Genomic DNA, 13,803 nt, shown 5'->3' with positions numbered 1-13,803 from the left:
CACACGCACACACAAATACACACGCACACGCAAACACACGCACACACACACACACACGCACACACACACAAACACACACGCACACAAACACACACAAACACACGCACACACAAACTCCCACACATACAAACACACACGCACGCTCACACATGCACACACACATACAAACACGCACACACACACAAACACAGACACGCACACACACACAGATACACACACAAACCCACCACACACACACAGACACACACACACAGTGTGTTCCTGTGCGGAAATAGTACACCACGGGAATGTGTGTGTGCTGGACCATCTGTTTGAAGCAGCTCGGGCCCTGCATTGGAAGCTGGTTTATATATTCACTGTCTGTATTGATCTAATAGAGCGAGCTGTTTCCAGTTTGCTTCTAACACCGAGCTGGTCACCAGCAGCCAGGCTCTTGCGTAACCCAGTGCTGATCACCTCCCCATATGTCCACTGTGACCACAAACCAGAGGCCGGGAGTGGGAAGAGAGTTGGAACATTGAAACAATTCCATAGGCCCAGTGTGTATGAGGCGGCAATATAGAAGCCCGAAGAATTCCCCCCAGAGCAATCCATCACCAGAGTAGAGGCCAGAGCAAAAGGTCCCTGTTAACTTTTTTTTTTTTTATGGAGAGTAAGAGGAGTGTCTCTGAATGTGACATCACACGAAACTTGAAACCATCATTTTTAGCAACCCTCCTCCTCACTGCCTGCTCCCACATTTGCTCCCCTCTCTCTAACCCTAAGACGCCCTGTGCTTCTCTGCAGGACTCCAACAACAGGCCAGTGTGACTACCCTCTCAGCCCAAACTACAGCCCTGATCCCAGGACTCCACCATACAGGTCCCCCTCTGCTTCAGAGAGTCATCTGGGTCTGCTTCCTGAGGTACCGGTAAGTCCCTCACTCATTCTTCTGGCTGAGGTGGAGCTGCTCTGCTGCCACGTGGGTTGGCTACTAGAGGGGCTGTGTTAGGCAGTGCAGAGCTCTGTTAGGCAGTGCTCCAAGGCTTTTAAAAGTAGTTGTATACAGCTGTGTTACAGATGTGAAACAATTCCAGTGAGATCACGGTAAACCTACTCAAAGTTACTTAACTTTCCAGAAATGAACATGAGAATGATTCTGAATGATCTAATCTATTAACAATTTCAGTATTATTTTCAAAATTCATGATCAGTGTACAGCTAACGAATTCAGTATTAACATACTTTGCGTTTAATGACATTTAATTTTCTGACATTTAAGACTTTAAGTTATAAATAGTAAATGCCAGTTACCATGAATAAATCCTTTTGAGATATTTGAAGTGTAAGAAGTGAAGAAACAATACATAATGAAGAAGTGCTTTAATGCACTTATGACATGAATGTGTATGTCAACAAAAAACAAAACAAAACAAATAACAGGACAACTCAGGAAAAACAGCCAGGACATGAGCCCCAGCTGATGCTTGGAAGTCATACTGTCGAACTCCAATAGAGCACATTTTTTAAATGGACACATGAAAAAGGTGATAATATTATATTAACTCCAAATCTACACAGTCCATGCTTTGAAAACAGGGGGGGCCAACTTCTGTTCCCTCTTACTTCGCTGTGTGGAAGACCTCCAGTGTCTGTGCTGTGCATGTTAAAGGCTTGATGCTGTTTCTGTAGGCTCATAAAGATGTTTAAAACGTCTTTGCATTATTCCAAAGAGTCATTGTTTTCCAGAAAATAATCTTAAAAGTCTGAATTTCAGAGAAGTGTGTTGAACAGAGAAAACCAAGCATGTTCCTTAAAGGAGTTCAGCATTTGAGGAAACACGTCTTCACTTTCTCTCCAGGAGTGTGACGTTCAAAACACTCACAAAACACAAATGGAAATGTAATAAACCCTAATTACATTAAAATATTACATTTCTGGTTGTGTTCAGCCTTTAAAGGTGTATTTTTAACGTTGGACAGAGCCAGGCTATGAAGTTCATTTTGAACATCTGACTCTCAAAAAGAAAGCAGGGGTACTTTAAACAATCAAACTATCCCTTTGTGTCTTTGCTTACTCAACCTTTATAATGTATTCAGCTCAGTGTGTTAAACCAGCTGGTTTCATAATGGCTACATTGGGTTAAATCCTCACGTGGACGGTGGTAAGTTATAAAGTCTACACATTCCTACACTCACAAGGTTTGGCCGGTTTCTTTGTGGCTTGAACATTTGATTCCCAATGACCCACTGAAAGCACATACAACACCACCAAGTCTAAAATAGAAGTTTCTGTTTACAACTGTAAATACGTCTTTGGCCAAAAAGAATTGGCACCACACTCTTTAATCTGATTGGTGCACAGGATGGGTGGGTGTACCTGCATCACGGTGAGCAGGTCACAACTGACCTTTAAAATGGGATGTTTCCCTACATGTTTGAAATGATTGACTTCATAGAAAAAGTAGGTTTAAACAACTTTTTGATTGTGTGTTAAATTTGCTGAGCTACAGAAATGCATCATTCATCCAAGCTCATGATGTTGTGACGTGCTCACAGTTGAAGGTTCAGAACCCGATCAGTGTGTTTTTAACATGCTGGAACACATTGTGCAAAGTTTCAGATTGCTGCTAATTTACAGCGTCAAATTAAAATTTTAAATCTTGAAAGTGATGCTTCTGGCACACAAAGCTCAAGGTGTGTTCTGATTGCTTTGCAACCTTAACTTTAAAATAGCATAATAAGTTCAAGCATATATCTTTGGTTTCTATCTGCGTGAATACAAATATAGTAATGTCAATGGACATATAAAAGGGACAGTATTTACAAATAGAGTCCATGTGACAACTACTGTACAAAATGTCAATGTCTGAGGAACCAGCCCAGCAGTGTTTGAACAGGGAGGTCATTCTCAGCTGTTATCACCGTGTCTGTCGTTCATTAGGCCGACAGGGACCAGATACCCAAAACCCAGGCCACTTATCTGTAGAGACACGTTGCTTTTCACCGGGTTTAGGAAATATTGTACATTATTATTAGATTCATTCATAATACTTGCTTTGTGTTTATATGACTTTTGTAAAATAGTTGTGAAATCTATTGCTAATTAGAAATGTTTCCAGAAGTAGATTCCATGCCAAATTTAGATTGAATACAATTCTGTCACACCCCAGGCCTGGATTCATCCACCTGGTCCAGGTTCTTTGGACACCAAGCTCATTACACTTCACCCCAAATGTCTCCCGTAGCTGTTTCTACGGTGTGTGAATGTGTGTGAATGTTAGTTAGTCCTGATGGACAGGTGGAACCTTGGCTCCTCCCATCAATGTATGAATGGGTGAATGATGTCATGTAGTGTTAAAGCACTTTGAGTGGTCAGAAGACTAGAAAAGTGCTTTACAAGTTCAGTTCATTTATTACCAGGGGGAAATTAGGCCTGAACGGCCCAGTACCACTAAAAGATTCAGAAACAGGGGACAGTAGCTGCCAAAATCTACATACATACGTACACACACACACACACATACATACATACACACACAAATACACACATACATACATATAAACATGTGTGTATTTAATGTACATATGTACATTAACGCATATACATACATACATATATACATACAAACATACACACATAGATACATACATACATATAGATATACACACACACATACATACACACACACATATATATATATATATACACACATACGTACACACATACATACATATATACATACAAACATACACACATAGATATATACATACATGCGTGTATATATATACATACATACATACACACATTACATACTTATATACACACAAACATACATTTATACATTCATACATATATATACATACATGCTATATCAATTTGATGTATTAACATTATTATAATTATACATACATGCATACATACTGTACATAGATATGTACATACATACATACATATATAACTACATACATACACACAAACATACATATGTAACAGATGTGTAAAGGGCAGGGAAGAAGTCCACTCAGATGGTCTCTTTTGTGGTGTTTATTTGCTGCAGAAGACAATGAAACATCAGATTGTCCTCTTTTCTCTGAGCAACATCAAACCGTTATCCCCGAAGACAGGACTTCATTAAATGTAAATATAAATGATCAAAAACATGACTCATGACATACAAAGGGAAAACAGCGACCCCTAGTGGACAAAATAACTGCATGAGTTAGAGTGACTCAGCAGACTTAGCGAAAATTATAACATTAAAGAAAGGAAAAACACATACCTGCAGAAGACAATAAAACATCAGATTGTCCTCTTTTCCTAAACAAGCAAAACAGAAATTATACGAGGAAAAAACAGGGCGGCCGGAAGTAGCAAACGCAAAGGGCGCCAAAGAGGCAAAATGGAACAGCCTCAAAACATACACTTCAAACATCTGAATGACACACAACAGGTGGACACCGTGATCGTATCATCGACCATTACCGTATGCAACATAAACGGTAATGTTCCTAGACAATGTAACGATACAATGCAACATCACTTTCCCCCACAACTTACTCTGAGCAACATCAAACCGTTATGAGGGAAAGACGGGGCTACAGAAACTCATGAGGCACAAAAGGGGCAAAACTCAGTTTCCACAGGAAACAGATTTTAGAAATAACGCTAAATAAAAAGAACTCATTAAAATAAAATTAACACACACTCAACAGGATTGTTGAACAATAAACAAAAATCAAATATAATACATTGAAAATAAGAAATAACAAAGTGTATTTCGAATTCCGTTACACATACATAAATACAAATATACATAAACACACATACATATATACATACATACACACATACATATATACATACACACATACATATATACATACATACACACATACATACATATATACATACATACACACACATGCATACATACACACTCATACATATGAAGTCATTACTACTGAGGTCTATTGGAATACACGGCTCCACAGAGCTGTGACTCTCTGTCAGCCTGGCTACAGTGCTAAAGAGAAACCTGGGGTTGTTCTTATTTTTCTCTATTACTGATGAGTAATAGGCTGCTCTGGCATTACGGAGAGCCTTTTTATATGTTTTAAGACTATCTCTCCAAACTAAGCGTGATTCTTCCAGATTGGTGGAAGTTTGCTTTAGTTTGTGGGTCTGAGGGTTCTACCAGGGAGCAAACCTCCTTTGCCTCACTGTCTTTTTCTTCAGTCGGGCTATCGAGTCTAGTGTCATTCTCAGTGAGCCTGTAGCACTATTGACAATATGATCAATCTGGGACGGACTAAAGTTAGCACAGGAGTCCTCTGTCACATTGAGACATGGTATTGAATCAAATGCAGAAGGAATCGCTTCTTTAAATTTAGCTAGAGCAAAAATTCTGAATATGTACCTGGTGGCCGGTACAGCATAACAAATAGGATTGTCTGTAATGTTTTCCAGGTTGGATGTGAAAGACTAAGAACAAGGCTTTCAAATGAGTTGTAGTTTAGTTTAGGTTTAGGATTTATTAATAGGCTTGAGTCAAAGATGGCTGCTACTCCACCTCCTCGGCCGGTGCCTCGAGGAATGTGAGTATTAATATGACTTGGAGGAGTTGATTCATTTAGGCTGACATATTCTTCATGGCTCAGCCAGGTTTCAGTAAGACACAATAAATCAATGTGATTGTCTGATATTAAATCATTTACTAATACAGCTTTAGATGACAGAGATCTAATATTTAGGAGTCCACATTTAATTATCCTGTTTTGTTGCACTGTTGCAGTAGTGTTGTTAACCTGTATGAGGTTATTTTGTATGACTCCTCTTCTGGTTACTTTTGATTTAATTCATTTAAGTGGCCGTGGGACAGACACAGTCTCTATAGAGTTAAGGTTAAGGGTGGGTAACTGCTCCAATGGAAGTGCAGAGAAGGGTGGAAGACCACAACTCTGCTTCTGCTTCCTGATCTGAACTCTGGGTCATGGATTAAGTCCTAAGAATGAGGATGAAGGAATCTCCGCGGACACTGTTCTTTCTGGTATAATAGAGTTTATTACAGGAATCACAGGTCCTAACGAGCAACTAGTCAGCCCGGAGACCTCGCAGTCAAATGGAAAGTCTACTGAGACTGCACCGCAGCTCAGTTATATACACACTTTGTCGTGCTCAGATCCTGAGATGCATAACGTTACTCAGGAACCCCCAATCTAAACACTTACTTTCCAGACACAGGAAGGAGTATCCTATAACAAGATTTGTACATAACAGATGTGGTCACACAGAGGCCTCTAACACATGATCTCCGGGCACAGGAACAGACCCCCCCTCCAACAGGTCAAAGGGCATTCTTTTGAGGGGACACTGACCAAAAGCACATGTGAATCGGTATGTTGGAAATCGATCTTTTAAGGCAGCTGAGAATATACCTCATATTCCCCCCTTCGAGACTAAACAAAGTCTCGACCAACGAACAAAAGAAGAAAACATACCTGTGTATAATTATGACAAAAATAGCAACCCGTCCTACCGCATAATTTTAACAATAAAGCAATTGCATGGAGTATAAAAAAGTGAGAGTGAAAAACCTGTTAAGCAGCTATCTTTCTTGAACTCTAATATCAATATTAATTAATAACCGATACAGGAAAATTCTCTCACGGCTCCTCTGCTAAGGCAACCTTACATAGTACTCCATACCCCTGAAATGCGGAATTTTAGCAAATTGTGTAAGGAAATTAATTAAGCAAATACATATGGAACTCTCAGCAAATCAAAACAAAATAATGTCCACCGTCAGGCTGGTCAACCCATCGAACCTCGAGCAAAGAAAACATCCGAGGTCCCATCTATATTTACCCAACAACAAAAACATCATTTCCCAAACAATTGGCACATAAAGAAGAAAATTCATTTTTAATACTACTAATGTAATGTATAGGATAAGACATAAGAATGTATAACACTGCAGTTTCTCAGCAACCTTGACTCTCAGTTGTAGCATCGACGATGTCTTGAATCTGGATGTTGTCATCAGTCCTTGTTCAGAGTCTTCAGACCATTCGTATTGTTCATGTTTGATGTGTCTTGAATCCATTCAACGCATCGGAGTCCCATAACAATTCACCACCCACACAGTGGTCCTACCCCAATATGTTTTAGAATGAAAGAAAAGAAAAACAGTATCTTTTGCATACAGAACAGATACAAATTAAAACATCAAATACAGATTAACACTTTTATAAGTATATGTGAAATTATAAATCACATTGTCCATTTCTGCCCCCCCTTCGAGACCCCACAGAGTCTCGAAAGAGTGAACAAAATCAAAACTACAGAATAACCAAGCAATAACAGAGGTATGTGTTAGGATTAAAATAACATCAGACATTCAAAATGGATATTCCTCCACCAGTTCGATCCTAATCCTTTCGTCTTCATCAACGTCCGTATCATCACCATGTAATAATGGCATCTGAGTTTGATCGCCTGGCATCACAACTCCAACCCATCTCATTATCATAGCCTTTGCAAAGATCAACAATAGCATACAAAAACAAAACATCACACACAATGACAGAACGAGTACTGCCACAACCTGTACTAATACTGCTCCTAATGGCCCTAATTTATCCTGCAACCAAGCATTTGCAGACCATCCAGCGTTTTCCGACGGGCCAAATGCATCTCTTATAAGCTTCAATGCATCTACGACACTAGTCATATTATCAGAATTATCAGGAATCAAAGTGTAGCAAGCTTCCCCAGTTAAGTTCAAAGTCACACAAAGGCCACCTTGTTTGGCAAAAATATAGTCAAGAGCCATGTCATGTTTTAGCAACTTCAGTCTGTGGCTTTCTCTGAGTGTTTGACAAATATTCAAACCCTCTTATGGTTTCGTTCGCAAAACCCTGTAAGGTGTAGGTAATGTTATCGATGTGATCTGCCAAGAATGTCACCCCATACCATGGAAATAATCCTATCCCCCACTTCTCTGCTATACTCACTCTCCAATGGTATGATTCCAAATTGTTAAATTGTGCCATCTCCCGTTTCTTCCTACTTCTTGGAGCGTCATTAGATTGGCCCCCATCTGGCCTTTTTCAGTTCTGGATAGTAAGAACCTCATATGGAAGTTTCAACTTTGCCATATAACAGCATCCTGTCAACCCATATGGTAGAAATATGTATGCCTTATAATCACAGACCCACCAAATATCCATGAAATTCCCTATAGTCACATTCCCAGGCAAACTTTGATTCTGCACCCTTAAAGTTTTACCCTTTTTGTGATCTGGTACATCAAAAGTTACTTCATACGAATCATTACTAGTCTTATGTTAATGTCTACCCAAGTCCATCATATATTTATCACAATCTGATATCCCCATAAACATTCCCGGCCCATCATAAGTGGTATTCGAACAAAAACAGCTGTCAGCTCGAACTGATGTCACTTCCATTATATCAGGGACCGCCGTTCTGATATTTTCATGCTGATCGAGTAAATTTACATATGATAATCCTTCCAACCAAGAACAAGTAAATCTCGGCCTAAACAGATGTATTGACCAAGCCATTATGGGATCTCCTGCTGACTGCTGTTGATACAACATGTCACGCGGCGGGAACTGTGGTGGAGGACTCGGACACAGAGTGGAGATTTAACTAACCGTATATTTATTCCATAACAAAAAATCACAGGGAAAAAACCTGGAAACAACTAACAAAAAAATCACAGGGAAAAAAAAACCTGGAAATGACTAACACTAGGTTCCTGGACATGACTATGACTAGGCGTGTGTGCAGGACGAGGGATCAGACACACTGGCACAGGACAAGGGGAGACACAGACTATAAGTACACATGAGGGAAGTGGGGAAACAGGTGGACACAATCAGGAATCAGGGAAGACAATCAGACTGGTGACACAAGAGGAAGGGCACGGAACCTGAAACGAAAGGAGAGTTCATTTCCAAAATAAAACAGGAAGTCACAAAACAAACATGGAGACAGGACAAAAACCCAACTTGACATACAGGTGTGACATTACCCCCCCCCCCCCCCCCCCCCCCCCCTAAGGCCGAATACCAGACGGCCTTGGAATGTCTGGGTGATCTCTATAAAAGTCCCGAATGAGATCCGGGTCGACTATGAGTCTTGGAGAAACCCATTGTCGTTCCTCTGGGCCGTATCCCTCCCAGTCCACGAGGAACTGCCTGCCCCGGCCCCGCTTACGAACTGCCAACAGCTTCTTCATAGTGTAGACAGGCCCCCCATCGACCATTCGAGGGGGCGGGGGTGGCTTGGGGTTCGGCATCATGGCGCTCTCCTTGACTGGCTTGATCTTGCTAACATGGAATGTAGGATGTACTCTGAGGGACCGGGGCAGGCGAAGACGTACAGCTGCTGGGTTGATGATCCTCGAGATGGGGAACGGGCCGACAAAACGTGGAGCAAGCTTTCGTGATTCTACCTGTAAGGGTAGTTCCTTGGCTGCGAGCCATACTCGCTGGCCGGGCTGATATACCGGTGCCGGTCTCCTCTTGCGGTCTGCTGCTCTCTTTACCCTGTCCCCCTGTCGGATTAGGGTCTGGCGTGCTGCTGCCCAGATGCGGCGGCAGCGACGGACTAAGGCATGGGCAGAGGGCACAGACACCTCTGGTTCGGACTCGGAAAAAACAGGGGGTTGGTAACCAAACACGCAATGGAAGGGAGACATACCAGTGGCGGAGGTGGGAAGGGAGTTATGGGCGTACTCGACCCATGTCAGGTGTTGGCTCCATGACGCAGGATTCTGTGCCACCAGGCATCGGAGGCCGGTTTCCAGCTGTTGATTGAGGCGCTCCGCCTGGCCGTTAGCCTCAGGATGGTACCCAGATGTGAGGCTAACGGTGGCTCCGATGAGCTTACAGAACTCCTTCCAGAACCGTGAGACAAATTGGGGCCCCGATCCGACACAATGTCTTGGGGGAATCCGTGGATCCTAAACACATTGTTCATCATAATATCCGCGATATCCTTAGCTGACGGCAACTTGGGTAAGGCTAAAAAATGAGCCATCTTAGAGAATCTGTGCACCACGGTCAAAACCGTGGTGTTACCCTTGGAGATCGGGAGCCCTGTGACAAAGTCCATAGAGATTTCTGCCCACGGCCGGGATGGAATGGGCAGCGGCTGCAGCAAGCCTGCACGGGTTCTGGAGGAGTTCTTGTTCCTGGCGCAGACAGAACAGGCCTCAACGTAAGGAAACACTGCATAAACTTTCATTGCTATGCAGACGATACTCAATTATATCCATCGATCAAACCAGAGGAGACCAACCAGCTCGCTAAAATTCAAGAATGTCTTAAAGACATAAAAACATGGATGACCTGCAACTTCCTGATGTTAAACTCAGACAAAACTGAAGTTATTTTACTGGGCCCTGAACACCTCAGAGATCAATTATCTGGTGATGTGGTTTCTGTAGATGGCATTTCCCTCGCATCCAACACCACTGTAAAGAATCTAGGCGTTATCTTTGACCGAGACTTGTCCTTTAACTCCCACGTTAAGCAAATCTCAAGGATTGCATTTTTTCATCTACGTAACATTTAAAAAAATCAGGCACTTCTTGTCTCAAAAAGATGCAGAAAAGCTGGTTCACGCGTTTGTTACTTCCAGACTAGATTACTGCAACTCCTTATTATCAGGCTGCTCTAATAAGTCTCTTAAATCCCTCCAGTTGATCCAGAATGCTGCAGCTCGTGTACTCACAAAAACTAAGAAAAGAGATCACATTACTCCTGTATTAGCTGCGCTGCACTGGCTCCCTGTAAAATCAAGAATCACATTTAAAATTCTTCTCCTCACCTACAAAGCCTTGATTGGTGATGCACCATCATATCTTAAAGAGCTTGTAGTACCATATTGCCCCACTAGAGAGCTGCGCTCACTAAATGCGGGGCTACTTGTGGTTCCTAGAGTCCTAAAAAGTAGGATGGGAGCAAGAGCGCTCAGTTATCAAGCTCCTCTTTTATGGAACCAGCTTCCACTTTCAGTCGGGGAGGCAGACACAGTCACCTCATTCAAGAATAGACTTAAGACTTTCCTGTTTGATAGTGCTTATAGTTAGGGCTGAATCAGGTTTGCCCTGGTCGAGCCCCTTGATATGCTGCTATAGGCTTATAGGCTGCTGGGGGATGTTTTAGGATACACTGAGCACCTCTCATCTTCTCTCTCTCCTTATGGATGAATTTACATCTCTCCATTGCACCTTATTAACTCTGCTTCCTCCCCGGAGTTGTTGTGACTTCACGTCTCATAGGGTCCATTGGACCTGGAGGTGTCTGATGCCTTGTGAGCCGGCCTCCCGCGTTGGCCCTGCTGATGCCCCGCCCCCTCCTCTCTACCTCCTTCTGTTTCATGGATTGGAGTTCCATTCATACACTGTCATATTCATGTAATGTGTTTATGTAACTTTGTAAATGCTGTTCATTCTGTACACATGACATCTATTGCTTCTGTCCATCCGGGGAGAGAGATCCTCCTCTGTTGCTCTCCTGAAGGTTTCTTCCCTTTTTTCCCTGTCAAAGGTTATTTTTGGGGAGTTTTTCCTGATTCGATGTGAGGTCCTGGGACAGGGATGTCGTATGTGTACAGATTGTAAAGCCTTCTGAGGCAAATTTGTAATTTGTGATATTGGGCTATACAAAATAAACTGAATTGAAACGTACTCCCGGACCTCCGGCTCCATGGACGGCCACCAGAACCTCTGCATGATGACGAACATGGTCCGACGTACGCCCGGATGGCAGGTGAGCAAAGACGAGTGAGCCCAGTGGATCACCTGTGAGCGCAGATTAACGGGGACAAACAGACGATTATCTGGGCACCCACGAGGTGGAGGGGTCTCACCGTTGGCCTGCTTCACCTCGGTTTCTATAGGCCAGTTAACCGCTCCAACCACACAGTTAAGTGGAAGGATGGGCTCAGGTTCCATGGCCACGGGCTCAGGGCTGAAAAGACGGGACAGGGCATCAGGCTTGGTATTCCTTGACCCCGGTCTGTAGGATAGGGAAAAATCAAAACGGTTAAAAAACAATGACCAGCGGGCTTGGCGGGAATTTAAACGTTTGGCTTTCTTGATATACTGCAAGTTCTTGTGGTCTGTCCAAACCAGAAATGGGTGCTGTGCCCCCTCCAGCCAGTGCCGCCACTCCTCCAGCGCCACCTTCACTGCCAGCAGCTCACGATCTCCCACGCCGTAGTTCTGTTCCGCCATCGTCAGTCGTCGTGATAAGAAAGCACAGGGGTGAAGCTTGTTGTCCAACTCTGCTCGCTGGGAGAGAATGGCCCCGATCCCATTATTAGAGGCGTCCACCTCTACCACAAACTGGCGAGCGGGATCTGGGAGCGTGAGGATGGGTGCGGTGGTGAACCGCCGCTTAAGCTCTCGGAAGGCTGCATCTGCATCCGCGGACCAGTGAAACGATACCTGCGGAGAAGTGAGAGCATGGAGCGGAGCTGCTGTCGCGCTGAAACCTCTGATAAACCGCCTGTAAAAGTTGGCAAAACCGAGGAACTGCTGCACCCTCTTGCGGCTATCAGGTGTTGGCCATTCGGCTACAGCGCTTACTTTAGCCGGGTCCATCTGAACCCTTCCAGGGGCTACGATAAAGCCCAGGAAGGAGACAGTATTGGCATGAAATTCACTCTTTTCTGCTTTAACGTACAACCCGTTGTCTAGGAGACGTTGCAGGACAAGTTCAACATGATTCCTATGAGTGTCTAGGTCGGGGGAATAAATCAGAATGTCATCAATATAAACATACACAAAATAGTCCAAAAATTCTCTCAACACGTCGTTGATCATTGACTGAAAAACTGCTGGGGCGTTGGTGAGACCAAAAGGCATGACCAGATATTCATAATGTCCGGTTTGGTGTGTTGAATCCTGTTTTCCACTCATCCCCCTCCCTAATGCGGACCAGATGATAAGCGTTGCGCAAGTCCAGTTTGGTGAAAATCTGTGCCTGTTGAAGCTGGTCGAATACTGTAGTCATGAGGGGAAGGGGATATCTGTTCTTAACTGTGGTCTCGTTAAGCGGGCTATAGTCAATGCAGGGGCGAAGAGATCCATCCTTTTTCCACAAAGAAGAAACCAGCCCCTGCTGGGGATGAGGAAGGTCGGATCAACCCTGTTCTCAGAGAAGACTCAATATAGTCCTTCATGGCCTGCCTCTCCGGCCCAGAAACCGAATAAAGACGGCCCTTTGGGATGGTGGAGCCGGGCAGGAGATCAATGGGGCAGTCATATGCGCGATGAGGAGGTAGGGCTGTGGCCTTGCTTTTACTAAAAACCTCCGCGAGATGATGGTAGCAACTTGGCACCGCTTTCAGATCGGAGATCTCCGAGTCTGGAACAGAGTGAGTAAAAGCACTGCTTAGAATAGGGTTCCTATCTTGGAGCTGTGTCTCCCGAGGTTGTGGCAAACTAGCCACAGATACCCGAGGATGAGATGGTGCAGGGGTGAGTGGATAAGGTACAGCCCTATGTGCTCCCTATGATCGGCGATGCAAAGATCTACTGGTTCAGTAACATGGGTTATAGTGAACAATGCGCTTCCGTTGAGCACGCTCGCCTTAACAGGCTTACTCAGTGGGTTAACCTGAAGCCCCAGTCTCTGCGCTAAACCCCAGTCAATCAGGCTCTCATCTGCCCCTGAGTCAATCAGCACTCCCAACTCAAGGTCTTTATTGTGGTGTTTAATCCTCACTGTGATTAACCGTCGTGGGGTGGGAGTAACTGCTGTGACATGACTCACCGACAGG

General features: G+C 43.6%; 1 protein-coding gene across 1 annotated transcript in view; it reads left to right on the top strand.

The window, feature by feature from the left end:
* The first annotated feature begins 652 nt into the window (after positions 1-652).
* The window catches only part of slc38a5b (solute carrier family 38 member 5b), a 51,748-nt gene continuing 38,597 nt past the window's right edge, over positions 653-13,803 (top strand). The window contains exon 1 of the mRNA XM_034537170.1: positions 653-910. The gene's annotated coding sequence lies outside the window, so the exon portion shown is untranslated. The remainder of the gene's footprint in view (positions 911-13,803) is intronic.

The sequence above is a fragment of the Cyclopterus lumpus genome, chromosome 7 (assembly GCF_009769545.1).
Source record: "Cyclopterus lumpus isolate fCycLum1 chromosome 7, fCycLum1.pri, whole genome shotgun sequence".
Lineage (NCBI taxonomy): Eukaryota > Metazoa > Chordata > Actinopteri > Perciformes > Cyclopteridae > Cyclopterus > Cyclopterus lumpus.
Note: the sequence above shows the minus strand (reverse complement) of the source record. Positions and strands in the feature narration are given on the sequence as shown.